The sequence below is a fragment of the Dermacentor andersoni genome, chromosome 1, assembly GCF_023375885.2.
Source record: "Dermacentor andersoni chromosome 1, qqDerAnde1_hic_scaffold, whole genome shotgun sequence".
NCBI lineage: Eukaryota > Metazoa > Arthropoda > Arachnida > Ixodida > Ixodidae > Dermacentor > Dermacentor andersoni.
In genome coordinates, this window is record NC_092814.1 from 297,560,937 (window position 1) to 297,574,459 (window position 13,523).

The window sequence follows — 13,523 nt, forward strand, 5'->3', positions numbered from 1 at the left end:
CGTCAACGAAGCAGCTGCCGCCAGGGAGTTCTGTTGCGCGGCGTAGGAGCGCCACCGCCCTGGCCTTCCTTCTTTCTACGTTGGGCTGGGGATGCATATTGCGCGGGGCGGGCGATATGATGATGTTATCTTTCTGCTCTTTCGGAAGGCCCTGGTAGGCGTCTTCGACAGTGGCCGGGGGGACGCCCATCTCAGTTAGGAGTCGTCTACCCGCCCTGGTGCCGGAGAGCCTGAGAATCTGTGCCCTTTCTTGTGCTTCTGCAATCTCTTCCAGGGTATTATGAATACCCAACTGCAGGAGTCGGTCGGTGCGTGTGTAGTTTGGTAGTCCGAGCGCGCTCTTGATCCCCCTCCTTATCATGGCATTTAGCTTGTCTCGCTCGGCCCTCTTCCAGACGTGCATGGCCGCTACGTACGTAAAATGGCACAACAAGAAAGCGTGGACTAGCCTTAACAGATTCTCTTCGCTCAGGCCTCTCCTTCTGTTAGCTACCCGCCTGATTAGACCGATGACGCTATCCGTCTTTTTTGCTAGTTTGTGAATGGTGATGCTATTCGTGCCCGCCCCTTCGAGTGTCATTCCCAAGATCCGAATGGACGCGACTTTGGGAATGGGATCTCCGCAATTGGTGTAGAGATTAATGTCAATTTCAGTGGGGGGTTTCCAGTTCTGTGGCTTGCGGCCCTTTCTACTTGGGCTGTAGAGAAGGAGCTCCGATTTCTTTGAGGAGCACCGGAGTCCCGTGTCGGTTAGAAAGCGCTCTGTAGTGTCGACAGCTTCCTGGAGAGCGGCTTCGACTTGTCCGTCACTGCCACCCGCGCACCAGACAGTGATGTCGTCCGCGTAGATCGTGTGACCGATGCCCTGGACCTGGCCTAGATACCTTGAGAGGTCGACCATTGCGATGTTGAAGAGGAGTGGTGAGATGACTGACCCCTGGGGGGTGCCTCTTCTGCTCAGCTCCATTTTCTCCGATTCCATATCTCCAGCCTTGAGGATGGCGCATCGTTTGCTTAAGAAAGACCTGACGAAGGCATGGAAGGACGAGCCCAGGTCGAGCTTGGAGATGGCGTCGAGGACGAACTCGTGACGGATGTTATCAAAGGCCTTCTCCAGGTCCAAACCAAGGACGGCTCTCGTGTCCCGAGTGCAGCGTTCCAGGATTTGGATCTTGATAAGCTTCATGGCGTCCTGGGTGGAGAGGCCTGGCCTGAAACCTATCATGTTGTGAGGGAAAAGGTCGTTGGTCTCGATATACTCGGCAATTCTGTTATGGATGGCGTGCTCGGCCACCTTCCCTCCACATGACGTCAGTGAGATTGGGCGGAGGTTGTCCAGGCTCGGCGGTTTACCGGGCTTTGGGATTAGTATGACCTTCGCCAACTTCCATCCTTCAGGTACAATTCCTTGCTCCCAAATCCGATTTATCTCATCTGTAAGAAACTCGATCGATGCGTCCTCTAGGTTTCTGAGAGCCTTGTTGTTAATGTGATCCGGGCCGGGTGCTGACCTACCATTGAGGTCGTGTAGGGCGCGGCGGATTTCACTGATTTTGAAAGGCTCGTCTAGCGCGGAGTTCGGCTTACCTTTGTATACTGGGTATGCCGCCTCATCGGCCACAGTTTTGAGCGGCAGGTACTTCTTAGCCAACATCTGCAGCATGTCCTTTTCCGAAGACGACTTCTTGGCTTCGTGGAGCGCTTTATAGCGAGGACAGTTCTCTAGTTTGACAGTTCTCTAGTGTTTGAGAAGATTCCACTTCCCTCCCGTGCGCATCTGCCCGTCGATTGAATTGCAAATTTCGTCCCATTGCTGCCTAGACAGGGCTTGGCAGTGCTCGTCGATCTGCTTGTTGATCTCGGCTATCTTTTTTCTGAGCTTGCGATTCAAGCGTTGGCTTTTCCACCTCTCGAGAGGTGATTGCTTAGCCTCGAGAAGGTGTGCTAGCCTGCTATCCATTTTGTCTCTCTGTAGATCCGTCTCTATGGTTTTGGTGGTGGAGCAGACATCTTGCAGAATTAGTGCGCACCACTGGACGAGACTCTCCGGCTTTTCTTCACGGGCGGCGCGGGCCTTGCGAACCTCACGGAATTTGTCCCAGTCAGGCACCGAGAACGCCTTCTTTCTTTTCTGCTCCACTTGTAAGCTGGTGACCGTGATGTAGTGATCACTACCGAGGTCTATGAGCAGATTCGACCACATGGCTGAGACAGCGTTTTTAACAAAGGCGAGATCCGGGACAGAGTCCCTGGTCGAGGAGGTGCCCCGTCTGGTGGGAAAGGCTGGGTCCGTCAATAGAGAGAGTCCCGCATCTCCCGCCTCCTGCCACAGACTTCTACCCTTGACTGTGTCGTGCGTGTAGTTCCACGCGTGAAAGGGGGCGTTGAAATCGCCGGCCACAACCAGGGGAGAGTTTCCGGCGAGTTTCGTTGCCCTAGTGATGATGGTTTTGAAACGTTGTCTGTGATCGCTCGGGCTGCTATATACGTTAAGTATAAAAATGCTAGAGATATTGGATTGGCTTGGGATGACTTCTACTAGGGAGGTCTCCGTCTTGCTAGGCCGGACCCCTAGATCGTGTGCGACAAAAGTGAACTTGCTGCTGACTAATGTGCAGATTCCTCTGCCATCCCCACTGTTGTAATCGCACCGCTGGCACGAGTTGTTGGGGTCTCGGTGCTGACGCCCGTTATTGCCAATGGGTCGCAAGCCCCAAGGGTAGCGTTGGCCTGGCGGCCTGGGGCACTGGAAGCATCCGAAGGTTCCGGCAAAGCAAGAGAAGACTGGTAACAGAACAACTTGTTTATTCTAACATAGCAAAAGAGCGGCCGGTCAGGTCGACCGAATTGGAGAGACGGGAGAGCACGTAACTCAACAGTACAAATCGGAGCCTCTCTCCTGGCGTCCGGGGGCAGCTGCTCTTATACTCTCGGCGTCGCGGTCCAAAAGAGAAGGTCACGGGATGAAGGTCACGGGATGAAGGTCACGGGACGGCGGAGCATGACCCCACGACGGCGCGAACTGTCGAGCCGAGAGACCTGCTGAACCGAGTGCAGTGACGCATCGCCAACCCCCCCCACACGACGGCGCGAACGGTTGAGCCGAGAGACCTCCAGGCTCCTCATTCGGGGAACTCCGCTCCCCGGCTGCCGCGCTTTGACAAGCGAGGGCACACACACACACACGCACACACGAAGACACGTGGCACTGAAACACGCCTGGACACGCTTGGCGGGTAGGCGTTGCGGCGGCGTCGGACGGGCCAAAATGTCCGCCGCTTTGAACAAAGCCCCGGCGTCCGTTGCATCCGCGCCGGCATTACCGCGCGTTGTAGGCGAAACGTAACAGACCGCCCCGCCGGGGGAAGGAGATCCCGATGGTCAGGGGACTGCATCCGCTGTCCGGAGGGATGTCGCTCGATGATGCTCATAACCGAAGTCGGGCGTCCTTTGGCGTTTCTTGAGCGCAGCGCACAGAGAAGGCCTCGTTCTCACGTTCAGGTGCACACAGGACACTGCAAAGTGACTTCGGGAGAGTTGACATTTTTGTTCTCGTTTCCGGCAAGCGTTAGAACTACGCCGAAAGTCAACCGCTCAGTCAGCAAGCACGGCACAACCCTCATTAAGCCCTGCCAGGCTCTTTCCCCTTTTATGCTGCTGCCTAGTTCCTTACAGTAGTTTGGCAGCACTCAGAACGCGTCCACAAATCGGAAAAATTGCACTAAAAAGCACATCATCACTTTGAAACACTACACAAAAGCAATAGGTTAAAAATCCTGCCTCAGGAAGAAAAACATCAGTAACAAGCAATTTTGAGGCTGATTCCCACGTTAGGGGCTTCGACTTAAGCCATCGGCGTTACCGTTGAGACTCCCCTTTTTGTAACGCACCTCAAAGGAATATTGTTGCAAAGCGAGGCTCCAGCGCAGGAGGCGGCCATTTTTGGGAGAGATGGTCTGCAGCCATTGGAGAGGGCAGTGATCCGTTTCAATGATAAACCTCGAGCCGGCTAGGTAACATGACAATTTCTGAACGGCCCACACGATACACGCACACTCTTTCTCGGTGGCGCTATACGCCTGCTCACGACTGGTCAGCTTACGACCTGCATACAGGACGGGGTGTTCTACTTCTCCATTTTCCCGTTGGCACAGTACAACGCCCATGCCTCGCTCACTAGCATCACACTGAACAACGAACCCTTTTGTGTAGTCGGGCGATCGTAGCACAGGCTGGCTGGTTAGGGCGCTCTTTAGGGCGCTAAAAGCTCTTTCCTTTGTCTCATCCCAGACGACTGTTTGCGGCTCTGTCTTTCTTAGAGCATCCGTCAAGGGAGCCGCGATATCAGAGTACCTGGGGATGTACCTCTGATAGTAGCCGGCGACACCTAAGAACGACCGAATATCGGTCTTCGTGCGCGGTCGCGGGAAGTCTCGCACAGCGGCCACCTTTATTTCAGAGGGGCGGCGTCGACCCCGACCAATCACGTGTCCGAGGTAGACAACCTCGGCCTGTGCTAACTGGCACTTGGGAGCCTTGACTGTCAAGCCCGCATCGCGCAGGCGGGTTAGCACTGCCCGCAAGTGCGCCATATGCTCAGGCCAGGATGCGGAGAATATCGCTACGTCGTCTAGATACGGTAAAGCGAATTCTTGCTGTCCCCGCAACACTTTATCCATGAGGCTTGAAAAGCAGTATGGCGCGTTCTTCAAACCAAAACTCAAAACTTTAGGACGGAATGTCCCCATTGGTGAAATGAACGCCGCATACCTACTAGCCTCTTCTGTAAGTGGAACCTGCCAATAACCCCTGACAAGATCTAGGGTGGAAATAAACTGAGCGCTACTCACTCTCTCAAGGCGCTCCTCGATGTTAGGGATCGGATAAATTTGATCCTTAGTGATGGAATTAAGCCTGCGGTAGTCGACGCAAGGACGAGGTTCCTTGCCCGGTACCTCAACTAAAATCAAAGGGGAGGTATAATCACTCTCACCCGCTTCAATAACACCGAGCTGTAGCATTTTCTTTACCTCAGCCTCCATAATATCGCTCTGGCGGGGTGACACCCGGTACGCCTTGGATCGTACTGGCTCTGGGGAGGTAAGTTCTATGTCATGAGTAAGGACAGAAGTCCTACCAGGCCTCTCAGAGAACAGACCTTGAAACTCTTGTAAGAGCTGGTGTAGTTCGGTTTTCTGCTCAGGCGACAGCGATGCTTTACTTATTAAGTCACTAATGACTTGATCGGTGTCTTTCCTGTTCGTCACTGAGCCTAGTCCCGGAAGCTCGACCGGAAGCTCTTCTAACTTTCCCGCATCGGGAATTTCCTCTCCAGTATCTGGTGCCTTTAACGCTACAGGCTCAATTTTATCCCGTTCGGGCGTGCTCTGAATACCAGCTTGCTGCGCCTCTGACCCTTTTTCATCGTTCAACAACGTCGGTCCCGCAACTACCGCCTTTGCAGCGAGCTCCCGAACCTTCGATCTGGTTAAGGCCTGAACGCTAGCCTCCCCAAACAAAAGCCCCTTCTCGCGCAGGAGGTGATCGGACCTGTTCGAAAATAGGTACGGGTACTGGGGGGGCAGCATAGATGACACTGCGGCCTCCGTCTCAAGTGCTCCGAAAGGTCCTTCAATAAGCACTTTTGCTACCGGCAGACACACGCTATGAGCTTCCACTGCTTGCTTGATCCATGCGCACTCGCCCGTGAACATATCGGGTTCTACGTAAGAGGGATGAACTACATCCATCGTAGCTGCGGTATCGCGAAGCACTCGGCACTCTTTCCCGTTCACGAGGAGGTCTCGCATGTAAGGCTCGAGAAGCTTGATGTTCTCGTCAGTGCTGCCTAATGAAAAAAACACGACTTTTGGTTTTGTTTCTGGGCACTGCGCCGAAAAGTGACCCGGCTTCTGGCACGTATAACACAGGCGCGCTTGCCTCGCCTCGAACCGCTTTCTGCGTTCGGCTTCGGCTGCCGCCGTCTCCTTACGTTCGGTCGGACACTGCGCCGAAAAGTGACCCGGCTTCTGGCACGTATAACAAACGCGCGCTTGCCTCATCTCGAACCGCTTTCTGCGTTCGGCTTCGGTTGCCGCCGTCTCCTTACGTTCGGTCGGACTGCTTTCACACGCATCCGAACTACGTGTATCCCCCTTTGCTCTCATGGGTGTGAACTTCGGCCTCTCAAACTTGGAGCCAAATTCACCCTTTTGACCGTCCTTAGCTCCGCGAGCCCGACGCGTCACAAACTCCTCGGCTAACTCAGCGGCTCTAGCCACCGTACTAACGTCTGGCCTATCCAAGACCCAGTACCGCACGTTCTCAGGTAACCGACTATAAAACTGTTCTAGCCCGAAACACTGCAGAACTTTCTCGTGGTCACCAAACGCTTTCTCTTCTTTGAGCCACTCCTGCATGTTTGACATAAGCCTGTACGCAAACTCTGTATATGACTCACTTCTGCCTTTCTCATTTTCCCGAAACTTCCGACGGAACGCCTCCGCTGACAGCCGGTACTTTTTTAGCAGACTCGATTTCACTTTGTCGAAATCCTCTGCCTCCTCTCTCTCCAAGCGAGCGACTACGTCGGCCGCCTCGCCGGGTAGCAAAGTGAGCAAGCGCTGTGGCCACGTTTCCCGAGAGAACCCCTGCTTCTCGCACGTTCGCTCAAAGTTAACCAGGAACAAACCAATGTCCTCTCCAAGCTTAAACGGCCGCATCAGGTCAGTCATTTTGAACAATACTCGTTCTCCTGCACCGTGTGCCTGACTTCCATTACGAGCGCGTTCCATCTCTAACTCGAGACGCTTCATTTCCAATGCGTGTTGACGGTCGCGCTCTTCTTTTTCTTTCTCTTTTTGTTCTTTAAGTTCACGCTCCTGTCTTTTTGCCGTCTCCCTCTCCTCAATGGTCTCAAGGCATTCCGACAGCTCGTCATCCTCAGCTTCTAACTCAAGAATAGCCCTTAGCAGTTCTGGTTTTCTGAGTTTGTCTGAGACATCCAGACCCAACTCTCTCGCAAGCTCCAGCAATTTCGGTTTGCGCAACGACTTCAAATCCATGGCTGCTCTGAATGCTGCTTTCTCTACTGCCTACTATTGTCTTGCCGCAAACTAACCCGGTAGCAACGACAACCACAATTACCAGCTCTGTTTCTAACACTAACAAAAGCCTGGCAAAACTCAGAAGAAGAAAGTCCCGCACTCACCAAACCTCGCAGCCAAGACTTCAGCACAGTCGTTCCGCTGCAGGCAACCAGTCATCACACAGGGCTCGTTGCGCTGCTCCCGGATGGTCGTTGTGCTGCTCAGCATACAGTCAACCGCATCTCTTCGCTGCTGGCCTCCGTTGTCGCGATCCCACCGCTGCCACCAGATGTTGTAATCGCACCGCTGGCACGAGTTGTTGGGGTCTCGGTGCTGACGCCCGTTATTGCCAATGGGTCGCAAGCCCCAAGGGTAGCGTTGGCCTGGCGGCCTGGGGCACTGGAAGCATCCGAAGGTTCCGGCAAAGCAAGAGAAGACTGGTAACAGAACAACTTGTTTATTCTAACATAGCAAAAGAGCGGCCGGTCAGGTCGACCGAATTGGAGAGACGGGAGAGCACGTAACTCAACAGTACAAATCGGAGCCTCTCTCCTGGCGTCCGGGGGCAGCTGCTCTTATACTCTCGGCGTCGCGGTCCAAAAGAGAAGGTCACGGGATGAAGGTCACGGGATGAAGGTCACGGGACGGCGGAGCATGACCCCACGACGGCGCGAACTGTCGAGCCGAGAGACCTGCTGAACCGAGTGCAGTGACGCATCGCCAACCCCCCCCACACGACGGCGCGAACGGTTGAGCCGAGAGACCTCCAGGCTCCTCATTCGGGGAACTCCGCTCCCCGGCTGCCGCGCTTTGACAAGCGAGGGCACACACACACACACGCACACACGAAGACACGTGGCACTGAAACACGCCTGGACACGCTTGGCGGGTAGGCGTTGCGGCGGCGTCGGACGGGCCAAAATGTCCGCCGCTTTGAACAAAGCCCCGGCGTCCGTTGCATCCGCGCCGGCATTACCGCGCGTTGTAGGCGAAACGTAACACCACGGAGAGCAAGAGCTTTGTATCCCTGGAGTGAAACCTGATCAGTCATCGTTTCTTGCAATAATATAACATGTGGCTTTTCTTTGTGAGTGCGAACAAACTGCTGCAGGGTGCATCTTTTATGGGATTAAAAAAATTCAATTCTTCCACGTCAATTGCTTCCACGCAATTTGCCTCTGAAGCCAGCCTAGTTGCGGTTTCATTCAATGCCTCTATGTCATCTTCATCTCTCTGTTCTAAGGCTGCATACTTGTTTGCAAGTACCAGCCTGAATTTGTATGTTTTTTACCCTTACTGCACCTAGGTTGGCCTTTTTCTTCTTGACCAAATTTACTCTTTCACTCTTCAAACTGAGGTGAATCCTAGCCCTCACTAACCTATGACCACTGCACTTCATCTTACCTAACATTTCTACATTCTGCACTATGCTGAGATCGGCAGAAAGTGTGAAATCAATTTCATTTCTTGTTTCACCATTAAGGCTTTTCAAGGTCCACTTTCTGTAGTTACGCTTCCTGAAGAAGGTGTTCACTATTCGCTGCTTATTCCTTTCTACGAATTATACCAGCATTTCTCCTCTAGTGTTCCTAGATTCGACGCCGTAGTTGCCAATTGCTTGTTCACTAGCCTGCTTTTCCCCACTTTTTCATTGAAGTCGCCCATTAGTACAGTATATTGAGTTTGCACTTTCCACGTCGCTAATTCAACGTCTTCATAAAACTGATATAATTCATCATCATCATGACTGGATGTTGGAGCGTAGGATTGTACTACCTTTAACCTATACCTCTTATTAAGTTTGATTACGACTACTGCTACCCTGTCATTAATACTGTAGAATTCGTCAATGTTGCCCGCTATGTGCTTATGGATTAGGAATCCTACCCCGTATTTCTTCTTATCTGGGAGACCTCTGCAGCACAGGACATGGCCGTTAGTCAGCGCTGTATAAGTCCGACCAGTTCTTCTAATCTCACTAAGGCCAATGATATTCCAAACAATTTCTAATAGTTCTTCAAAGAGTCCTGCAAACCTAGCCTCACTCGACAGAGTTCGGCTGTTAAAGGTTGCCAGGGTCAGTTTCCATTGGAGGCCTGTTCGGGTCCAGAGATTCTTAGCACCCTCTGCTGCGTTACAGGTCCGACCACCGCCTTGGTCAAGTGCTCCGCAGCTACTGGGGACTGAGGTCCATTGGTTGATCGAATGAGTCATTTGGGAGGTAGTGGCCAATACTGCACAAGGGAGGCCAATTCCTGTTCTGGTGAGGGGGTGTCTGTTGTTGAAGCCTAGTAGACCTTTCTAATTTGGTTGTACCTGGATTGGTATAGCCCCACTCGCTCTCGGCATCTTATGCCGGTGTTAGGCGCTACTCCAAGGCTGGAGATGTAGTGGACTGGAGAAGGTGAAATTAGAGCTTACTGAAAATTGCTACTTGAGTTTTATTTGTTTTTGAGATTGTGTATTTGTTTGTGAGATTGTGTGTGTAGATGCGTAAGGTAGCTCGTCTGGTTTATCAGCATGAGCGAGTCCAGAGAGTTTTGAATGTGTGCATTTCGCAAACAGCTACTAAAGAAAGACTGATCGCCATCCCTCTTTTAACCTGGTTTGTTCAGATCCGGCTGAATGCTTGTTTGCGCACGTGTTTGAGTTTCAGAGAGAGCTCGAAGAATCTGGTCGGCGACATACCCGACAATGTGACAATCAACGGCGAGTTTCTGGCATTCATCTGCAGAAAATGAAGTCTCTGTGCAGTAGCGGTGACTGCTACCCTCCGTGACTATCTTGGCGGGGCAGGAAACTGTGCAGCAGACAACATGTTGTTTGTCACACGCAAGAGTAGAATGCGAGAACTACTCTGGAAAGATAGTCGGAGGATAGTTCCCACTCGATTCTGGGCGCTGCTAATTTTCCCGTAACGAGCTCCCCTCGTCAGAGAAGAAGCGCCACAAAGTGAAGAAATAGTTGCCACTCCGGAGGAGGCATAGACCTGAAGCGAAGGCGCTAAAACGACTGAGGACAAAGAAGAAACACACACACACACACACACACAGGGCGCCACTTCCAACAATGTTTAATCAGGGAAAAACGTCGCTGTTTTATACTAGGAACGCAATCACAGTTTCTCAAGGCGCATTCGCGTTCAGGTAAAGCAATTCCTTGCGTGATAGTGATATGGATGCAACACTTACGCAGTTATTACCTGCTTCAATGATCCTTTTGGCCTCAATTATTAATCTAACCCATTTGTCATGGCTTCTGGCAACCACAGCGCAGGCGTGGAAGTCTGGCTTACATTTGCAATTTCTACAATGAATTGCCAGGTGGCCCTCCTTCCCATTGTTCACTTTGTTATTGTGTTGCCTCAGCCTGTCATTCAGGCACTGCTCTGTTTGGCGTGTTGGTTAAGATCATGCTTAACCAACACGCCCAACTATCCATCCTAACGAGGCATAGACGACGCGAAGGGCTCATGGACGTTTCCCAGAAGAAAACCGCCACGAACTGGTGCCTGCTCTATACTGAGAAGCAGCGGAGAAGATCAGTTGGGAGTAAAATATCTCATCTCCCATTCCCACGGCCAGACTGTCTCTCCGCCTTTGCGCCCGCTGGAATGTGGTGGGAGTCGTCAGTCCGATATTCCGTCTGCGACAGTGATGTTGTGCTCCTTGATTGGCTGTCGCCCTGGTGGGTTGTGACCCGTGTGTGATTGCAAAAGTGTTATAATGGCGGTGCGGAGAGAAAACAAGTAGCTCTGGTCCATGGAAACGAAGCTCATCCAGACGCTCGTTGGTAACCACTTGACCTTTTTCTGTTTTTCCTATTCAACAATGTAAATAAGTTTTGTTCAAGTACCAGTAAACCTCTTGGTTTTCGTTTTCCTAACTTCCGAGCGTCCGATTTCTTCAACTCGAAGCCTCCGCCACGCTACCTCATGCAGCCGGGTACGAGATAACCTAGCGCCGCAACACTGGCCAAGTGTACCACGTTAACGTTTCTTTTTTCGTTTTTTGTCGGGTGTATACATTACAAGGAGAGTGAAATATGCGCCAAGTGACTGTCTACCGGCAGCTGGCAGCCAAAACAGCCGTAGTTACGCTGTGACATTGTTGAAGCGAAATATAAAAGCAGCGATGGCTCATGGCGCACTCAGGGTTCATGCCAGATTGTATGAGTCTTCAACCAAAATTTCAATGTAGATTGCGTCATCACACACCAAAGCGCGAGAGGATTCCTTCATCCTAACTACTGATTTCATTGACAAATGAAACTTCAGTAAAATGAAGTTTATGCCCGCAGAATACTTTGTCATGTCATATGCATTGATTTATTTATTAATGGGTTTGAATTGTGCTAAGCCACTTCTGGCCAAAGAATGCCAAACTTTATATGCATAAATGAATTGCCACACATGTGCAAAGTTCAGCCACCACATGCCATCACTATTGCATAACTGCTGATCACTTTCTGAAATGTAGCGGTTGAAGTTGTGCTATTCTCCCGGAATTTTTTGTTGAAGTAGATGGAGACAGTGTTACATAGTGTTTGCCAGGAAATGAGAAAAATGTAAATGCCTGGTATTATATGGACTTGAAAAACATTGTGGAATGACGATTTATTTTTTCCCTTATTATGCTACCAGTTTCGTAACCGCAATAGTAATGTTCTAGGTAATGCAATACAGCAAATTTATTTGTGTACCACGAGATAAAAATTATGTTTTGATGCGGCCATGTGAATTTCACTTAATGAAACTGTAAATGTTTTGTCACAATAGGAACATTATTTTGCTTGCACTGTTACGTGCAATATTAGTTTAGCAAAACATGATGCAGTGGACAAATGAGATAAAAACTACTTGAAATCTCAAATAACATAATCAGAACTGCGCATGGTATGCGAGGCCCACAATTCGAACAAAAATTGTGCATGACTCTGGCATTGTGATCTAAGTATGATGTGTAACCTCATATTGGATGTGCGTACTTGCCAAATGTTCCGCATTTTTCGTAAGGTTTACGAATTCGGGATCGTTATACAATTTAACAAATGTTGCGCCAATAATTACTAAAAATCTTTTTCACTCGTCAGTCTTTCCACCTTCCATTGGAAGTTTTCAGATGATGAAAAGATGCCAGATGGGTACTTGCTTCAACCAAGTTTATACAGACAAGTTCCTGAAGTACGCAAAATTAGCAACAGCACAGTCTATGAAAAAGTCACTGTGATCTAAAAAGCTATGTGTTGGTTGTCAAACTCTACTGTTCCTAGTTTACTGTTGCATGTGTGCAACATTTAAATGCTGCATTTAAATCATCATTAACAAAGTGTGTGCATCCCACAAAAGGCGTTTTCTCGGGGCAAGCTTTAATTATAAATGAATGCTATTCCTCCTCACTTCCCCGTTTGGTGTCATGTTGGCAGAATTTTACGAATTCTAACATTCACTGGTTGGTAGGTATAGTGTGGCACATTTGTGCGCAAGCGTAGTGCTAATGTTGCCCCAATCAAGCCCACCGGGGCCGGGACAGCTCAACGATCCTGTTCCAGCATTACTATAGCACTGTTGGCTTTTGTCATTGCATTGAGTATTGTGCCATGACGGACCCGTCAGCACTGCAAGGAGGATGGTGCAAAACAAAGGAACGTGCTCTGTTACGACAGAATGAAAAAGAAAGGAGGCGGGAACCACAATTACTATTTTTTTTCTCTACCCCTCTTGTTTTTGGAACATATTGGCTTCCTTCAGCTTACTCTACACACCAGATTATTATTTTCACTCGTTCGAGATTGGAGAGAGTGAGCTACGCGTACATAAACACTGCTAAAGAAAACAGTTGTTGCCCTGCTGAAGACAAGTTCCCTTGTCGAAACGTTGGCTTCAGCGACATTCCTTAATTGCTCGACTACTGCTCAACATTTCTAGCTCCATTTTCCTGTGAGCTTCCGTATTGTTTGTCCAACCCACGAATCTTTTTTTTTTCTTTTTTCAGATGAACTCATGACAGTGCACCTTAACTGGTAGCGTAGCATGACTTGAGAACTTTTTATTGGCGAGCCATTATAGAGAACATTTGAGGAGCATTCGCGCTGCATGTCGCTACGTAACGTAAAAAAAATGCATTACAGAAAGACAATATGTTTGAACACCGTCATATGATCAGAAAACATTGCATAAATGCAAAGTCACAGCTGTCACAGCTGAATGACGGCATTGGCATGCGAAAGCACAGCGTAAACGTTAAGCATTCGAAACACCTTCAAACAGTCCCAGGCTCATTTACACAACGTAGCTAAAGCTCAAGATTTGTCGTGCCTGATTTCTTAAAGAACCCTTAAACAGCGTTTCATGAAACCTAGGCAAGATGCTGAAATGGGTGCAATGCCCTTCAAGAAATATATGAAAAGGACGTAATAATAACGGAGATATAAATA